Here is a 15,807-nt window from a genome sequence, read left to right as displayed (position 1 = left end):
TAAAAAATTAAAATTGTATCTATATTTATAATTAGAACTAAAAAACGAGAACCGAATTAAATTGAAACCAAAATATCAAAAAATCAAATTGAAATCGTATTAAAATTTCAATTCGGTTTCGATTCTTAAACTGACCCAAACCAAAACCGTAAACGCGCTTACCATATCACCAACCTTCAGGTTCCAGAAACGCAAGCCCTTCAAGAAAGGACAGGCTTTGGGTATCCATTTCGGCTAGCGGAACACTTTCCACAACTGGCCTCCATGGCAACTGACAGCCTTTTCTCAACATCTGTTTGGTTTAGTGATTTTGAAAAAATGAGCAGGCGATCAATGGCTGCAGACATGCCATTGAAATCAATATATATAGATGAAGAATAATACAATGAAATCCATTTCAGAGAACTTACCATCCCATCACTTCGCTGGCAGTGAAAGCCTCGTATAAAGGCACAGAAAGACGATACCCATCGTAGGGATGGAAGATATAGAAAAAGCAAAAACATCATATCGAATGACCTTTATTTATGTAGTAAAGTTCATTTTCCATTATAGGTGAAGGAAGTTTAGGGTTTCAATCTTTTATAACTCTCACATAATTTTCTCTCTCGTCTCAACCCAGCAATAGAGACAAGGAACTGGTTATGTCCGTAGGAGCTGTTCTCTAATAACCAAGGAAAATGAGGAGGAAAACTTAAAGAAGGAATCATTAAATTTCCATGAATCTATGATACATTAGTACTGGTTATGTTAGTACTCTTTCATTAATGAATTCTTTTGTAAAATATTGAAAAAAGTCATCTAAGTGAGTGTATAAATATTTTTAAAGAAAATAAGGAAGCAAATGATTGGTGGCAATGTTTATAGAAAGAGCTGTATATTTACAAAGGCAATGATAATTTCGAAGCAAATATTAGATAAATATTTTGTTACAGTACTTCACCAAAACTGTGGAAAGCAACAAAAATTAATTATTGACCAGCATGATTTATAGTTATAAAATTAATGAGTACTAATGCTATATGAATTAAGTTCATCCATATTTACTGTAAATATTAAATAAAAATAATTATGTAATTTCATATTAAAAAAATAAATATTTTTATATTATTACCTTTTAATTAATTTTTATAGGAAAATTACATAATTTAATAATAAAGAGTATTATGATAAAGAGTATTAGTACTTTTCATATTAATTGATCACTGTAAATATGAATCAACTTAATTCAAAAATCATTTCTAATAATTAATTATCATTATTTTTAAAATTAATTGGCCGATTAAATTTTTAGGTTGTGCCTATGAAGGAGAGATGTGATTGTTACTAAACCCGATCTTACTAACTTTGCACTCGATCAAAAAAAAATTTTTTTATCCCTTTTTAAATTTAATATTGTGTGGGATGAAGACGGTGAAAAGATCTCAAATCTCTATAACTTATCCCGATGATAATAGTATATTATTTTTTTATTAAAAATAAATTATTTTTATGTATTTATGTATTCAAATATTATAATTTTAATAAATAAATGTATATTATTAAAATTGTATTTAAAACTTATATTCCTAACTTATAATTTATTTTTTAATAAATAAATTTATATTATATAATGATAAATTAAAATTAAAAAAAAAAACCCCGATTCCACTCCCTAGTAGGGAAATCTCCGCTTTGACCTCAATCTCTATTTCAACCCCAATCTCCTGTGAAGTGGGGATGGGAAAGTGATCCTTGCCCTCAACTTGCCCCATTCTCATTTCTAATTTGTTGTCCCGAAGAAAGTGACCAAGAGGGGGAGTGAATTGAACACTTTAGGTAATTTTTCAGTCTTTGCTCAAGTCTTGATGAAAATTTGTAGCTTTATACTTCTATGTATGTGTATAACTCTATTTTTAAGATGTAATTTAAGTAATCAAACAAGTTATGCACAAATAATAGCTCATACACAAAATAATCACTTAATATCAAGTGTATCTTGTCATATATAAATCAGAAATTGCAAGTTTAATTGTTCAAACTCAGTATTAACTCAATAAAACAAATTCTCAACACATTTAATAGATAATCAGAGAAATAAAGTGCTGAAAATTAAAGAGTTAAGAGAAGAAGAGAATCAAACACAATGTTTATAGTGGTTCGGCTCTCTTGGCTTACATCCACTCTTCCCAAAGTCCCACTTTGAGAGTCACTCCACTATTTAATATTTTCAACAGGAAAGATTCAAAACCTTTACACTCTCAGCAAGCTTCCCAGGTGCTTGAGAACCTTTACAATGTCTTTCCTTGAAAACCTTCCACAAGCTTCACAAGGTGCTCGAAAACCTTCCGCAAGCTTCACAAGGTGCTTGAAAACCTTTCACAAGTGTGTCCTCACACTTGCACAACCTTAAATAGGTTTTGGTGTAGAAGAAATCACTCTCAATAACTCTCAGATACATAATTTAATGCTAAAAGATTGAGAGAGAAGATTTGCCACTCAACCTCAAGAGTATTTGAATGAAAGCTTTAAAAATAGCACAATAAATTCTCAATGAATAGGAACACTTTCTGTAACGCCCTCACTGTAGGTAGTCCGCACATTTTACTGTTCCGACGACTAATGTCTGTTCAGACAGTCAGAATGTCTGGAATTACACTTAGACTATAGTTGTAACGCCCTTACCATAGGTAGTCCATACATTTTACTGTTTCGACAACTCATGTCTGTTCGGACAGTAAAAAAATGTCTGGAACTACACCTAAACTATAGTGGGGAGGCATAAATTGAAGAAATAAATGTTAAAAAAATATAAAAAAATTTTTAGAGATTTTATTAATAGGTATAAAATAATAAAAATAACCCGATGAATACCATGAAGGGCATTTTGGTCATTTCACCTCTAGAGATAAATTTTGATCTAAATGTCAAATTAAAAATTAGAAAATAAAATTATTAACAAATTAATTTTATGAATTTGAATTTCAAAAATGAGAAGAGAAAGAAGAAGAAAAGAAAAGAAAAGAAAAAGGAAAGAAAAGAAAAGAAAGGAAATAGATTTATGAAATTTAAAAATAATAAAGTACACATAAATGTATATATATAAATACCCACAAGAGACAAAACCCCACCAACCATCTTCTTCTTCCTCTTCTCTCTCTCTCTCTCCTTGCCGTTTACCTTGGTCTCTCCCTCCCCACCATTGTTATCAAGCTTAAAGCTTGATTTCCTCTTCATTTACCCATCAAAACCCATAGCTCTCTTCACAAATAATTCTCCCCACTCCATAAGGAAGCTTTAGATACCCATTTGAAGAAGAGAAATTGAAGTTTGCAAGTTGGGTCACAAGGTAAGTGCAAAAATACCACTCCCTCTCTTCTTTAAATCTTGTAAGAATGATGAGATGGGTGAGTTTTCCATGAAAATGAAAACAAATAAAAAGAAATTGAAGAACCCTAATTTTGGCAGCCATGAATCTTGTGAGGTTTGCTGTTTTTAAATGATGAAAAATGGTTCCATAAGGATGTTTGAATAGTTGATATGATAAGAAGTGTAAAAGAGTTGAGTTTGTGTAAATTGGGTGATTGGAATTAGGGTTTATGTATATGATGTGGGGACTTTATGTAAATACTTGAAATTGACTTGGTTGAGTTTGAGATTGATGCTTATAGAAGTGCCATATATACTTATTTGGAGTTTGGAAGGAGGAGATTGAAATTGGGAGTGTGAATTTTCTGCAGGTTGTGTTGTTATTGAATCTAGTAGCTTTTTATTGCCATACCTCCCTTTGTGTTGCCCCAATTGGTATGACGCCAATTGGAGGTTTTTTGGGACATCCAAACCTTCATTTTTCAAGAAGGAACCCTGCCCAAATTCTGTCAAAATCATGAGCAATTCTCTACCCAAACTTGAATGACCAAACACTGAAACCCAGAAAATGACCAAATGAACAGTTGGTCATAACTCTCTCTATACTAGTCCAAATGACCTAAAATTTCATCAATGGAATGCTTAGACATAGGGCTACACTTTTCATGAAGACCACTTGACCCAGTTTTGCTTTTAACCAAATCAAATAGCACAAGTTGAGTCACTAAAACTGCCAACCCAGAAAATGACCAAATGAACATACGTGTTCATTTGGTCATAACTCTCTCTATACTGGTCCAAATGACCTAAAATTTCATCAATGGAAAGCTTAGACATAAGGCTACAATTTTCATGAAGACCACTTGACCCAGTTTTGCTTTTAACCAAATCAAATTGTTAGCAAAATTTGAGTCACTAAAATTGCCAACCCAGAAATTGTCCAAAATACTGTTCCTTTGGTATGCTTGGCTAGTTTTGGCAAAAATATCATAACTTGGTCTCCAAAGCTACAAATTGAGTGAAACTAGTGCCAAAAGTTTTATAAGACATAGCACAACAATTTTTGTGTTTTGACCAAGCTCTAGAAAGCATTGCATCCTAGGGAAAATATTAACCAAAGTTAGGAATTGAAATCTGGAAAATGTTAAGGTGAACCCAGAATGCCATTTCATACCCGTGTGTTCATTTGGCCATAACTCCCACTAGGAAATTCCATTTGAGATTTGCCAATATGATATGGAAACATGATACTTAGGGCTACAATATTTATTTAGACACCTTTGCTAAATTCTAATTGTAAAGACCCTAAAAAGAGGGTCAAATATACTGCCCTGAAGTTGGTTATTGCCCTTATAGGACTGAGAGTCCGGGTTAATATATTGACCATAACTCACTACACCAAGCTTGAAAAATTATAAAATTGTACCTGGGAGTCCCTAAGATATAGAGGAACATATCTTGTGAAGGAACCTAAGTCTAAAAATGACAATAAAATGATCAAATGACTGGTCAAAGTTTATTGACCAGAAATTGTAAATTTTGGACAGCTTAGAGGCAAAGGGACCAGTTATGGTATTTTGACCATAACTTGAGTTCTATGACCTCAAATTCAGTAATTCAAAACTGAAATTCAAGTTTAAACATAGAGGAGCAATTGTTATAAAGGAAGTGTGACTAAATAAACATCCTAACCTAGTCAAATTCCTAGATAAAGATAACACATCAACATGAACCTAAAGAAATGTTCATAGGAAAAATGCTATATATGATAATTAAAATACTCTTAAGGATAATTAAATATTAAAAATGATATGAATATGTAAATTGGGACTAATGTCCTATTAATATAAAATTAATGGTACCAATGAACAGTACTAGAAAATAGTAACAGTGAATAGTGCTAAATTAATTAAAAATGTTTAATTGCCCATAGTATATCTAGATTTATTTATTTAGTTTGGATAAATTGGTGTACCAATTAGGGACTACAGATAGCAGTACTACCTACTGAAAAAATCATGAACTGACAATATATGTCTGGTATGATTGTTCTACAGGCTATATGCCTACTTACTAGCCATTGTGCCTACTTTATTTCTGACTTTACAAGCCTGACAGCAGGTCTCGTGCCCGACAGCTGGCCTTGTGCCTGACAGATGTATACTGGATAGAAATATGGCTGTCTAACCAGTATACACCCGTGCATCCAGCTTTTATAATTTGTTATAGGTTTCTTGGGCACTGATAAAAAATTAATTAAGACTTAAAATACAATAAGTAATCACAAAAGATCCAGATAATGTTAATTATTTTCAAAGAGCAATAAAAATATAAAATACTAGAAATTATGAGTTACAGATATTATTTCAAATGTTAAATTATTGTTATTATAAATTATGTACCACTAAGCATTATGCTTAGCGCGTTAGTTTTCCATCGCATAGGTACTGGAGATCAGTCCCAGCAGCCACAGCAGCAGCACCAGTAGTGCTCTGACAGAGCTCTGACTAGATCTGCCATTGTCTAGAGTCACCTCACCGGTCTTTTGTATTTTGGTAGGGCCCATGTATATACTAGTATTTTGGTTCATTATGTTTAGTCATGATGTAATTACTAGTTTATGATATATTTCATTTTGGACTTGAAATTAAACTTGAGATTGAAATGAAAACTTGTAATTTATTATCTATGAATTTCCATATGAATGCAATAGATGATACTTCATTTTGAGATCTCATAAATAGTTGTAAATGATATGATAAAAGAGAATATGATATGAAAATATGTGAGATGACTATGAATATGTTAACAGGTGATAGTGAAACCTCTCAGATGCTAATAAAACAGAGGAGGATGTGTCCGGGTCTCCAAGAAATAAGATATATATATATATAAAAAATTTCTACACATAAATTACCTGACTTAAATGACATTAAAATTTACAATAGACATGACAAGATAAGATAGGGTGCTCTGGCACCGAATATGACACTCATTGCTTGGCTACACTGTAGACGGGTGAGGGGCGTCACAAAATAGACATCATAACCTAGTCAAATTCCTAGATAAAGATAACACATCAACATGAACCTAAAGAAAGGTTCATAGGAAAAATGCTATATATGATAATTAAAATACTCTTAAGGATAATTAAATATTAAAAATGATATGAATATGTAAATTGGGACTAATGTCTTATTAATATGAAATTAATGGTACCAATGAACAGTACTAGAAAATAGTAACAGTGGATAGTGCTAAATTAATTAAAAATGTTAAATTGCCCATAGTATAGCTAGACTTATTTATTTAGTTTGGATAAATTGGTATACCAATTAGGGACTACAGATAGCAGTACTGCCTACCGAGAAAATCATGAACTGATAAAATATGTCTGGTATGATTGTTCTACAAGCTATATGACTACTTATTGATCATTGTGCCTAACTTTATTTCTGGCTTTACAAGCCTGACAGCGGGTCTCGTGCCTGACAGCTAGCCTCATGCCTGACAGACGTATACTAGACAGACATATGGTTGTTTAACCAGTATACACCCGTGCATCCAGGTTTTATAATTTGTTATAGGTTTCTTGGGCATTGAAAATGATTAATTAAGATTGAATATACAATAAGTAAACAAAAAAGATCCTGATAAATTAAATTGTTCCCAAAGTGAAATAAAAATGTAAAAGACACATAAATTATGAATTTACCATTATTATTTAAATTGTTAAATTATTGTTATTATAAATTATGCACCACTAAGAATTATGCTTAGCTTGCTAGTTTTTCATCGCGTAGGTACTGGAGATCAGTCCCAGCAGCCGCAGCAGCAGCAGTAGTAGTGCTCACACAGACACCGATCAGATCTGCCAGTGTTTACGAGTCACCTCTACAGTTGTATTTTGGTAGGGCCCATGTATAGACTAGTATTTTGGTTCATTATGTTTAGTCATGATGTAATTACTAGTTTATAATGTGTTTTATTTTGGACTTGAAATTAAACTTGAGATTGAAATGAAAACTTGTAATTTATTATCTATGAATTTCCATATGAATGCAAAAGATGATACTTGTCGACACCATATTTTGGCCGATCCCCAGAATCAATAAACTTCGAAACCGATCCCTAGCACTAAGTCTCTCCTTGCCACCTAATCGCAGTTCCAATCTCTCTTCACAGAGAGTTCAGTCAATGCTAAGCTCTCGTGTCCGTTAAAGCCTTACCGGTCTCTCAAATCATTCACCGATCTCTCAAGCCAATTGTCAAATATCCTGACCAGTTAACTATATTCCCGATCTCTCTTGTCAGACGAAATTGAATTAACACTAGAGCCTTGCTGCCAGTATTCATGGTCGACCTCCCTTTTAAAAGTTTAGGAATAATCAAGCTAAGGTTCTAATCCGGTTTAATGAAGATCCCGATCTTAAATGTTCAAGTCAAATTTTCAATTAAGTTCCGTTTAGCGATGGTTCCTTACCAATCTCGTGAGTATTGTGTTTTTCGATCTCTCACACTTAGGATAATAATCGCTTTCATTTATTTCAATATACTCAGACAATCAAGTGCTTAGAAATTTTTCGATCACAACCATTCATTGAACAAAAGAGGCATTCCATTTCATTTCAAAATTTGTACAAGTTATTCAGCTGGAGGATCACCCCCAGCCTGATCTACATTTTGCTCACTCTCTCTTTCACCCTCGGCCTCCTCCTCACTATCCTCACCCTCGCCCCCGGGAGCCAGGTCGGCCATCCAAGAGAAGTCCTCCTCTGGGTAACGCTTCTGGAGCTCGGCCAAGAGATCCTGGTGAGCATTCACATAGGCACTGGCTATTCCCTTCACCATCTCTTCGTCTTTCGCCTTAAGCTCCTCGATAAGTTGAGCGACCTGAGCAGCTTCGTTGGCATGAAGCGCCTGGACTTCCCCGAGAGCACGATCCCTTTCAGCCAGAACATGATTCTGTTCGGCCAGCTTGTCTTCATAGAACTTCGCCCGCCCCTCAACTTGAGAGATGTAATCCTGAGTGGATAAGAGTTGGGATCGGAGGGAAGCCACTTCCTGACTCTTCTTCTCGACTTCCTTACCCAGGCGATGAGCCTTTTCCCGAACTATGGTGCGGTTCACTGTGCACTCCACGTTCAGGCTCATGGATCGAGTCAAGATGTCATCGAGGCTGTCCGGGGATAGCCTGTCCCGATCCTCTCGGAGGCAGATGGAAGACCCCAAGACTTTGGCAAAATCGGGGTTCTCCCGAACAGTCCGATTATTCTTCAGGGAGTCGATCAGCGTTTGAGCGCCACGAGAAGAGGCCCTCACAGAAGATTGAGAAGGACCCCTTTCTGTGCTTGGAGCAACTGAAGGAGGTGGAGGCTGCTCTTCTCGTTGAGGAGGAGATCGGACAGCTTCTGTGATCGGCGGTCCCAAAGGTCGAGGCGGGTCCCCTTGTATCTCCCCAGGTTCATGGCCGGGTGTTTGAAGTCGTGCCGAACGCTTCATCTCTTTTACTTTCCGGTAAATCTCCTTTTCCTTCTTCCGCTTTCTAGAACCCTCACCACCCGCCATACCTGCACAAAGAAGAGGTCAGTGAGATCGCTAAGGTCCTGAGATCTGAGATGTAGAAATTACCAATGCCGAGGTCAGAGAGCGGAAGTTCGCGATCTTGGCCGGTGATCAGCTGTATGGTCCAATGGTGCAGCTCGGCAGTCACCGCATTTAAACAGGAGAACTTTTGAGTGGCCGCCTGACTCTTCAGTTCCATCACTATTAGGTCTTCCTCCTTGTTCAGGGTGATACGCTTCGGAAGCAGGGGCCCCAGCTACGGGGGAAGTCCTCAAAGCAGCTCAGATCTTTGCTCCTCAGAATGAAGAAACGGTTCTTCCAATTCTTAAGGGAGGAGGGCAGATCGGTAAAGAGCCCACAATGAGGCTTCGCCTGAAAGAACCAGTGCTCGTCGTCCTTTCGGCGAGTTAGCCTGTGCAGTTCGGCGAACACCTTAGCCGTAGGACTGATTCCCTTAGCTCGGCACAAGCCTCGGAAGGCTACTAAGGTTCGCCACGAGTTGGGGTGAACTTGAGCAATGCATACTCGGTGAAACTTTAAGACCTCCTTGAAGAAATCGTCTAGAGGGAACCGCAGACCGGCCTTTAACTGTTCCTCGTATACCATAACCCTATCATTCTCTTCAAAGAAGTAATCGGCTCGGTGATAGCCGTGACATTGGATGAGTTCATACGAATCAGGACGAATATTGTACTCCTGGCTAAACGATTGCAGATCGGATTCTCGCAAGATCGATGGCAGCTCGTCCATAGGAAGATTCTCCCTCCCTGAAGAAGGTGCATGCCTTGATGGTGCGATCCGCCCCCGAGCTGGAACGGAGACCCTAAGAGGTTCTGGTTGTGCACTTGGCCCGACCACCTCTTCTTCGTCAGACGACCATGAGAACTGAATGGAAGGAGGGCTCGCCGCTCTCTGACCTTCGGCACCGCTCATTTTCAAAAGAAATAAAGAACTTAAACTAAAAGAAGATCAAAGCCCTTACCGGAGTCTGATCGGCGTCGGAAGAACTTGAGGAAACGAGAGAACTTTGAAGTTGTGAGCGAGAGATTGAAAATGACATACAGAAGCAAATGGCTAACCCCTCACCCCTATTTATACTTGTCCGAGCATTTAATGCTCACGAGGTTCTAGGCAGTGCATCGGTTAACGAGATTTGCCAGCTGTTCTGACACGTCTCTCGAACATTCCAAAGAGATCGGTTAACTGAAGATCGGCATAATAAGTTGAATATTTTGAATAAAAGATCAGTTAAAGAGTCGTTTTGTTAGGAACCAGATCGGACAAATATATTAGAGATCGGAAAATAACCAAGGCAATAATAATAAAATGATAATTGGCAAAAAAAGATTTTTATTTCTAAAAGATCGGATTACATCATTTGGGCGATCTCAAGAGATCAGAATACATTTCCAAAAGTCAGATTACATCATTTGGGCGATCTCAAGATCGGATTACATCTGATTACATCAAAAGGCCAATCTCTAAAGACCAGCGGAACATCCTATCTAAAGAGGCCCATGTCAATAGTCAACATTGTGACTAATCCACAGGGTGTTGCTGACCGGAGCTTAACACACTGTCGGAACACCCAATGTGGAGGGAAACCGCTGTCGGAACACCCAATGTGGTGAGAAGCCGAATAAACTCAGTTGAACGACTCGAGATCGGCACAGTCGAGGTCCGCAATCCAGATCGGTCAATTGATCCAGTTCCCTCACCATCATCAGACAAGGTTATGCGATCACCAGGGTCGTAAATTTTCAGTCGAGGAGTAAGGAAGTCCATCGGAAAAGGATCAAAGCCACAGTTGTAGCCAGAACCTCCGTCGGAGCAGCTAGAACTGGGAAGTAAGAGGAAGAGAGTAGAATCGGATGAAGAGAAGTCTCTTTCGTCAGGGGTATATATAGGGGAAAAACGAACATTTATTGCTAAGCAGAAAACGAAGCGGACGCTTCGGGAATCGAGGGGAAATTAATGCTTCGACCGGACCGAACCTGAGAGAGGGAAAGATCAGAATAGAGATAGGAAGATGGGAGATCAGCATGAGAGATCGGAATAGGAACATGTCAAGAAGATTGAAAAGAGGGAGGGATCGGAAGGCAAAAAGAATAAGACAAATCCCAAATAACCGTCGTCAGAATCAGAGCCGAGGTAGTTAAAGCGTGGCAGACGAGATCTCCACCGCACGCCTAAGAATCGCCCGCAATGCTGACAGGTGCCAGGGTATGTCATGACAATCCTGTACATCCCAATCCCCACCGTTGATCTCACTGGTAAGGACAAACCCGAAACCCTTGGATCAAGAGAGAAGACGACAATACCAGCGTCTTTCGCTCTTAGCCCTCAGATCGTTCCGGACAAGAAGATTTGGGACCGTCAGATTGAAAGAAGAAAAGGACAAATATTCTAAAGAGTGATCTCAGCCATTCATTTTGATTCTCTTTAATTCCTGAACATCCGATCATGTCCTTCGAAATCTTGACCCTTCAGGGGGAGCACCCGATTCCTATAAATACCTGCATGAAAAACTGTTCAGGGGACGGGCAAAAAGAGAGGTAGTTATTATAGCGGAAGAACTCTGAAACGTCATTCAGTTTGTTACTCTGCTACTTAGAAGTGTTGATTAGAAAGACTTTTGAAACTAGTTTTCTGAAGTGTTTTCTTGAAAAGGATTCTGAATACTGGAACTCTACATTTTCAGTTTGTTCAGTATCTGGTCATACTCTCACTTTCAGCCCTTTATCATCTTTGTTTTCATTCCCGTTGTCCAAGCTCAACTTCATTCCACTCGGTTTTTATCTTAATCTGATTGCATTTTAGCTAAGCACCCTTGATTCACGATTTAACATCACCCTCGTGCTAATCAGTCACTGCCTTATCACTATTTGCCACCCCGTAGTTATTTCAATAGATTTGGCTCTCATGTAAGAGCTCGTATTGCTGTTTTATTAAGTGTTTACGTTTACTTTTCGCACTTTCTTTGTTCTTCTTACGTATGCGATTTTCTCCAAGTTCATTTTGTGCAAAAGGACCCCAAAGAATGTTACTCTCGAGTTATCTCTTTAGTGATTAGTCCATCATTTTATTTATCTTCGACATTTCTGAATGCAAGTTTTCTAGCTCCTAGTGGCGTGTGAGTGGTTGGGTAAAACGTAGGTAACTGCAACTTAAGGGTCTCTTTTAAAAGAGAGAGCCTGAATAACACGTCAGGAAAATAGCCAAACTATTAGGCTGACGTAAACGGCGATTCGGAAAAATGCCATAAAGTGGAATAAAACCAAAGTAAACGAAACAGAATAGATCGGACATTAATAGGTATTGGTAAGGTGACTATATGGAAGATTGGTAAATCAAGTCTAGTATCCCTCGTTTAGTCACAAAATACCAATTAGTTAAAAGAAACCTTATCCCTAGCACCTTTGAACGCCAGAATCCTTAGCTTTAGGTCTTTATGACATGTAGCTGAACTTAAAATTCGGGAGATCGGAGAGATCCCATTCAGGTTCCTGTTAATTTAAAAGAGATCGGAAGAGAGTTCTTATTCGGTCTCAACTCAAATTTTAATTTAAATAGAGATCGGAGGAGAGTTCTTACCCGATCCTCGCCTAATTTTACAACAAATAATTTGAAAGAGATCGGAAGAGAGTTCTTATCTGTTTCTCGATCTAAAATTTCCATAAACATTTAAATGGAGGACGGAGGAGAGTTCTTATCCGATCCTTGAGCTAAAATTTTAATAAATACTTAAAAGAGATCGGAGGAGAGTTCTTATCCGATTCTCAATCCTAAATTTTAAATACTTCTAAAGAGATCGGAAGAGGATTCTTATCCGATCTCCCCAAATAACTTAAGAGAGATCAGAGGAGAGTTCTTATCTGACTCTCACACTTAATTTTAACCTATACGCAAAACAACCCCAAACCCAAAAATGATATGCGACGACAATTCACTAAGGTTGTCTCATTTACTTATGTATCTGGGCGATCCGAATTTAGTGAAAAATTAAAATTTCCTTTTGACCAAAGGATTAACATTTCCAGCCGAGCCCTCTTAACTAATTTGTGAAGAACGTGAAATTAAGTCTACTTACCCTTATTAAGGGACGAGGTGGGGTGCCTAACACCTTCCCCACCCGTTTACGGACCCCGAACCTAGAATCTCTGTCTTGAAGTGGTTTCATTTTTTAATTTATCTTCCCAAATGGTTTTCTTTAGTTTCCCTCAAAATTAAAGTGGCGACTCCTCACTCTTTTCCACTTCGGTGAGTGATCGTCCAGGCGACCGCAAAAACCCTTGCGACAATACTTCATTTTGAGATCTCATAAATAGTTGTGAATGTATGATAAAAGAGAATATGATATGGAAATATGTGAGATGACTATGAATATGTTAACAGGTGATAGTGGAACCCGCCAGATGCTAATAAAATAGGGGAGGCTCTGTCCGGGTCTCCACAGAAATAAGTCATAAAAAAAAAAATTTTTTTTCTACACATAGAATACATATTTTAAATGACATCAAAAGTTTACAATAGATATGATAAAACAAGATAGGGTGCTCCGGCACCGAATGTGGCACTTCTTGCTCGGCTATACAGTAGACGGGTAAGGGGCGTCACATTTAGTGGTATCAGAGCCAGGTTTAGGCAGTCCTAGACTTAGATAGATAGAAAGAAATAGTTGCATCACATGCATGGTCCTTTAGATAGAGTCGAGGTGACACTAATGCAGATATGTTCTTTGTCTATTTTATAGGATCGATGGCATCTGATCCTTCAGAGCACGGACCTCCAGGACCGATAGAGGAGGAAGTAAAGAGTCACGCACCTGCTCCTAGTCAAGGGAGAAGTGGTAGTAGAGCAGAGTCATCTCGAGGTACTATGAGTAAGGCACAGCAGGCCTTCTATGAACAGATGACATAGCTGTTCCGTCAGGTCGCCGGAGCCATTCCTCAGCCATAACCACCTCCACCTCCACAGCCACAGCCACCACCACCACCACCTGTACAGCCACCTCCACCCCCATAGCCGTAACCTGTACACAGATCTCCACTAGAGAGACTGCGAAAGTATGGGGCAGTTGACTTCATAGGTAAGAGGGATGATGATCCAGTCGCAGCAGAGTATTCGCTGGAGAGGACAGAGAGGGTATTATAGCAGTTGCACTGCACCCCAGAGCAGTAGTTGGAATGTACTCTGTCACTGCTATAGGAGGATGCATATAGATGGTGGGTGATAGTTTCTAGAGTGGTACAGCCTGCACAGATCACCTGGGAGTTCTTTCTAGCTGAATTCAAAAAGAAATACATAAATCATGTATACTTGGAGGCCAGAAGGAGAGAATTCCTGGCACTGAGATAGAGGTAGCTGATAGTCTCCAAATATGAGCGAGAATTCGTGAGACTTAGTGGATATGCATTAGAGCTAATGCCTACAGAGGTTGATAAGTGCAGAAGGTTTGAGGATGGACTGAATGACAACATCCGACTGATAGTTACATCTCACCACTTCACAGGTATCTCCCTATTAGTAGCGTCAGCTCTGGATGTAGAGAGAGTCAGAAATGAGGAGCAGTACAGGAGGGACAGACAGCGTAAGAGAGGTCCTGGACAGGACCAGTTTAGTGCACCAGCTACTATTAGTAAGAAGCATAAGGGTTCACAGAGCCAGACATAAGGCCAGAGGGGCCAGTTTGGAGTATCTATAGCTAGTTCCCCCGGGTACAGCAACAAGAGAATCAATTTCAATGCCAGAATGTACCCACTGTGGCAGGATACACAAAGGGGAGTGTCGACTATTGACTGGTGGATGTTTCAGATGTGGGTCTACGGATCATTTCATACAAAGTTGTCCATAGGGGAGTGCTCCCACTGCAATACCACAGACAGAGAGGACTACCCCAGCAGCACAAAGGGGTAGAAGGCCTGTGAAGCCTGAGATAGCTAGTACATCACAGAGGGCTTCTGAGACTACAGAACGGCCCGAGGCTGGAGTAGCACCTCGTGTGTACGCTATGGCTCGAGAGGAGCCAAATCCAGTAGACGTTATTAGAGGTACATTTCCTAATTATAATACCTTTAAGTATGTATTGAAAGACCCTAATTATATTCACCCCTATATATACATTGTATCTCCTGTTACAAAGAGGATATCGAGAGATGGGTTAGAAGATGACATACTTGTCACTAACCCTTTGAACCATAAGGTTATGGTAGATTATCAACCGAAAAGGATCGTATCAAAGATAATAGATGGAAATGAGAAGGAGGCTGTATCTGAGATGAAAGAAGATGAGTACAGAACTGGTTGAAAAAAAAAAAAGAGTTAGTCTATTGGGATTATACCGTGGTGACTATGCAATGCTTTTGATGTTTGTGCAGTAAGCTGCTGATTACAGTACTGACTTGAGACTATTGTGTAGAGCTATGTATGTCCAATAGTAAATTGAGATAAGGATAAGATTGTAGAACTAGGATTAATAAGATAGACTAAAGAAAAAGTAAAGTATTATAACACAAAAAGGCAAAAAGACAAGGAGATAGCGGCCCCTCGATTATTTACTCTGTATAAATTTTGAGGACGAAATTTTATTTAGAGGGGAAGAATTGTAATGCTCTCACCATAGGTAGTCCGTACATTTTACTATTCCGGTGACTCATGTCTGTTCAGACTTTAAAAAAATATTTGAAACTACACCTAAACTATAGTGAGGAGGCATAAATTGAAGAAATAAATGTTAAGAAAATATAGGAAAAATTTAGAAATTTTATTAATTGGTATAAAATAATAAAAATAACCCGATGAGTACCATGAAGGGCATTTTGGTCATTTTACCTCTAGAGGTGAATTTTGATCTAAATGTCAAATTAAAAATTAGGAAATAAAATAATTAACATA

This window comes from Hevea brasiliensis, chromosome 8, assembly GCF_030052815.1.
Source record: "Hevea brasiliensis isolate MT/VB/25A 57/8 chromosome 8, ASM3005281v1, whole genome shotgun sequence".
NCBI lineage: Eukaryota > Viridiplantae > Streptophyta > Magnoliopsida > Malpighiales > Euphorbiaceae > Hevea > Hevea brasiliensis.
The sequence above is the reverse complement of the archived record's forward strand: the minus strand, read 5'-3'. Positions refer to the sequence as shown.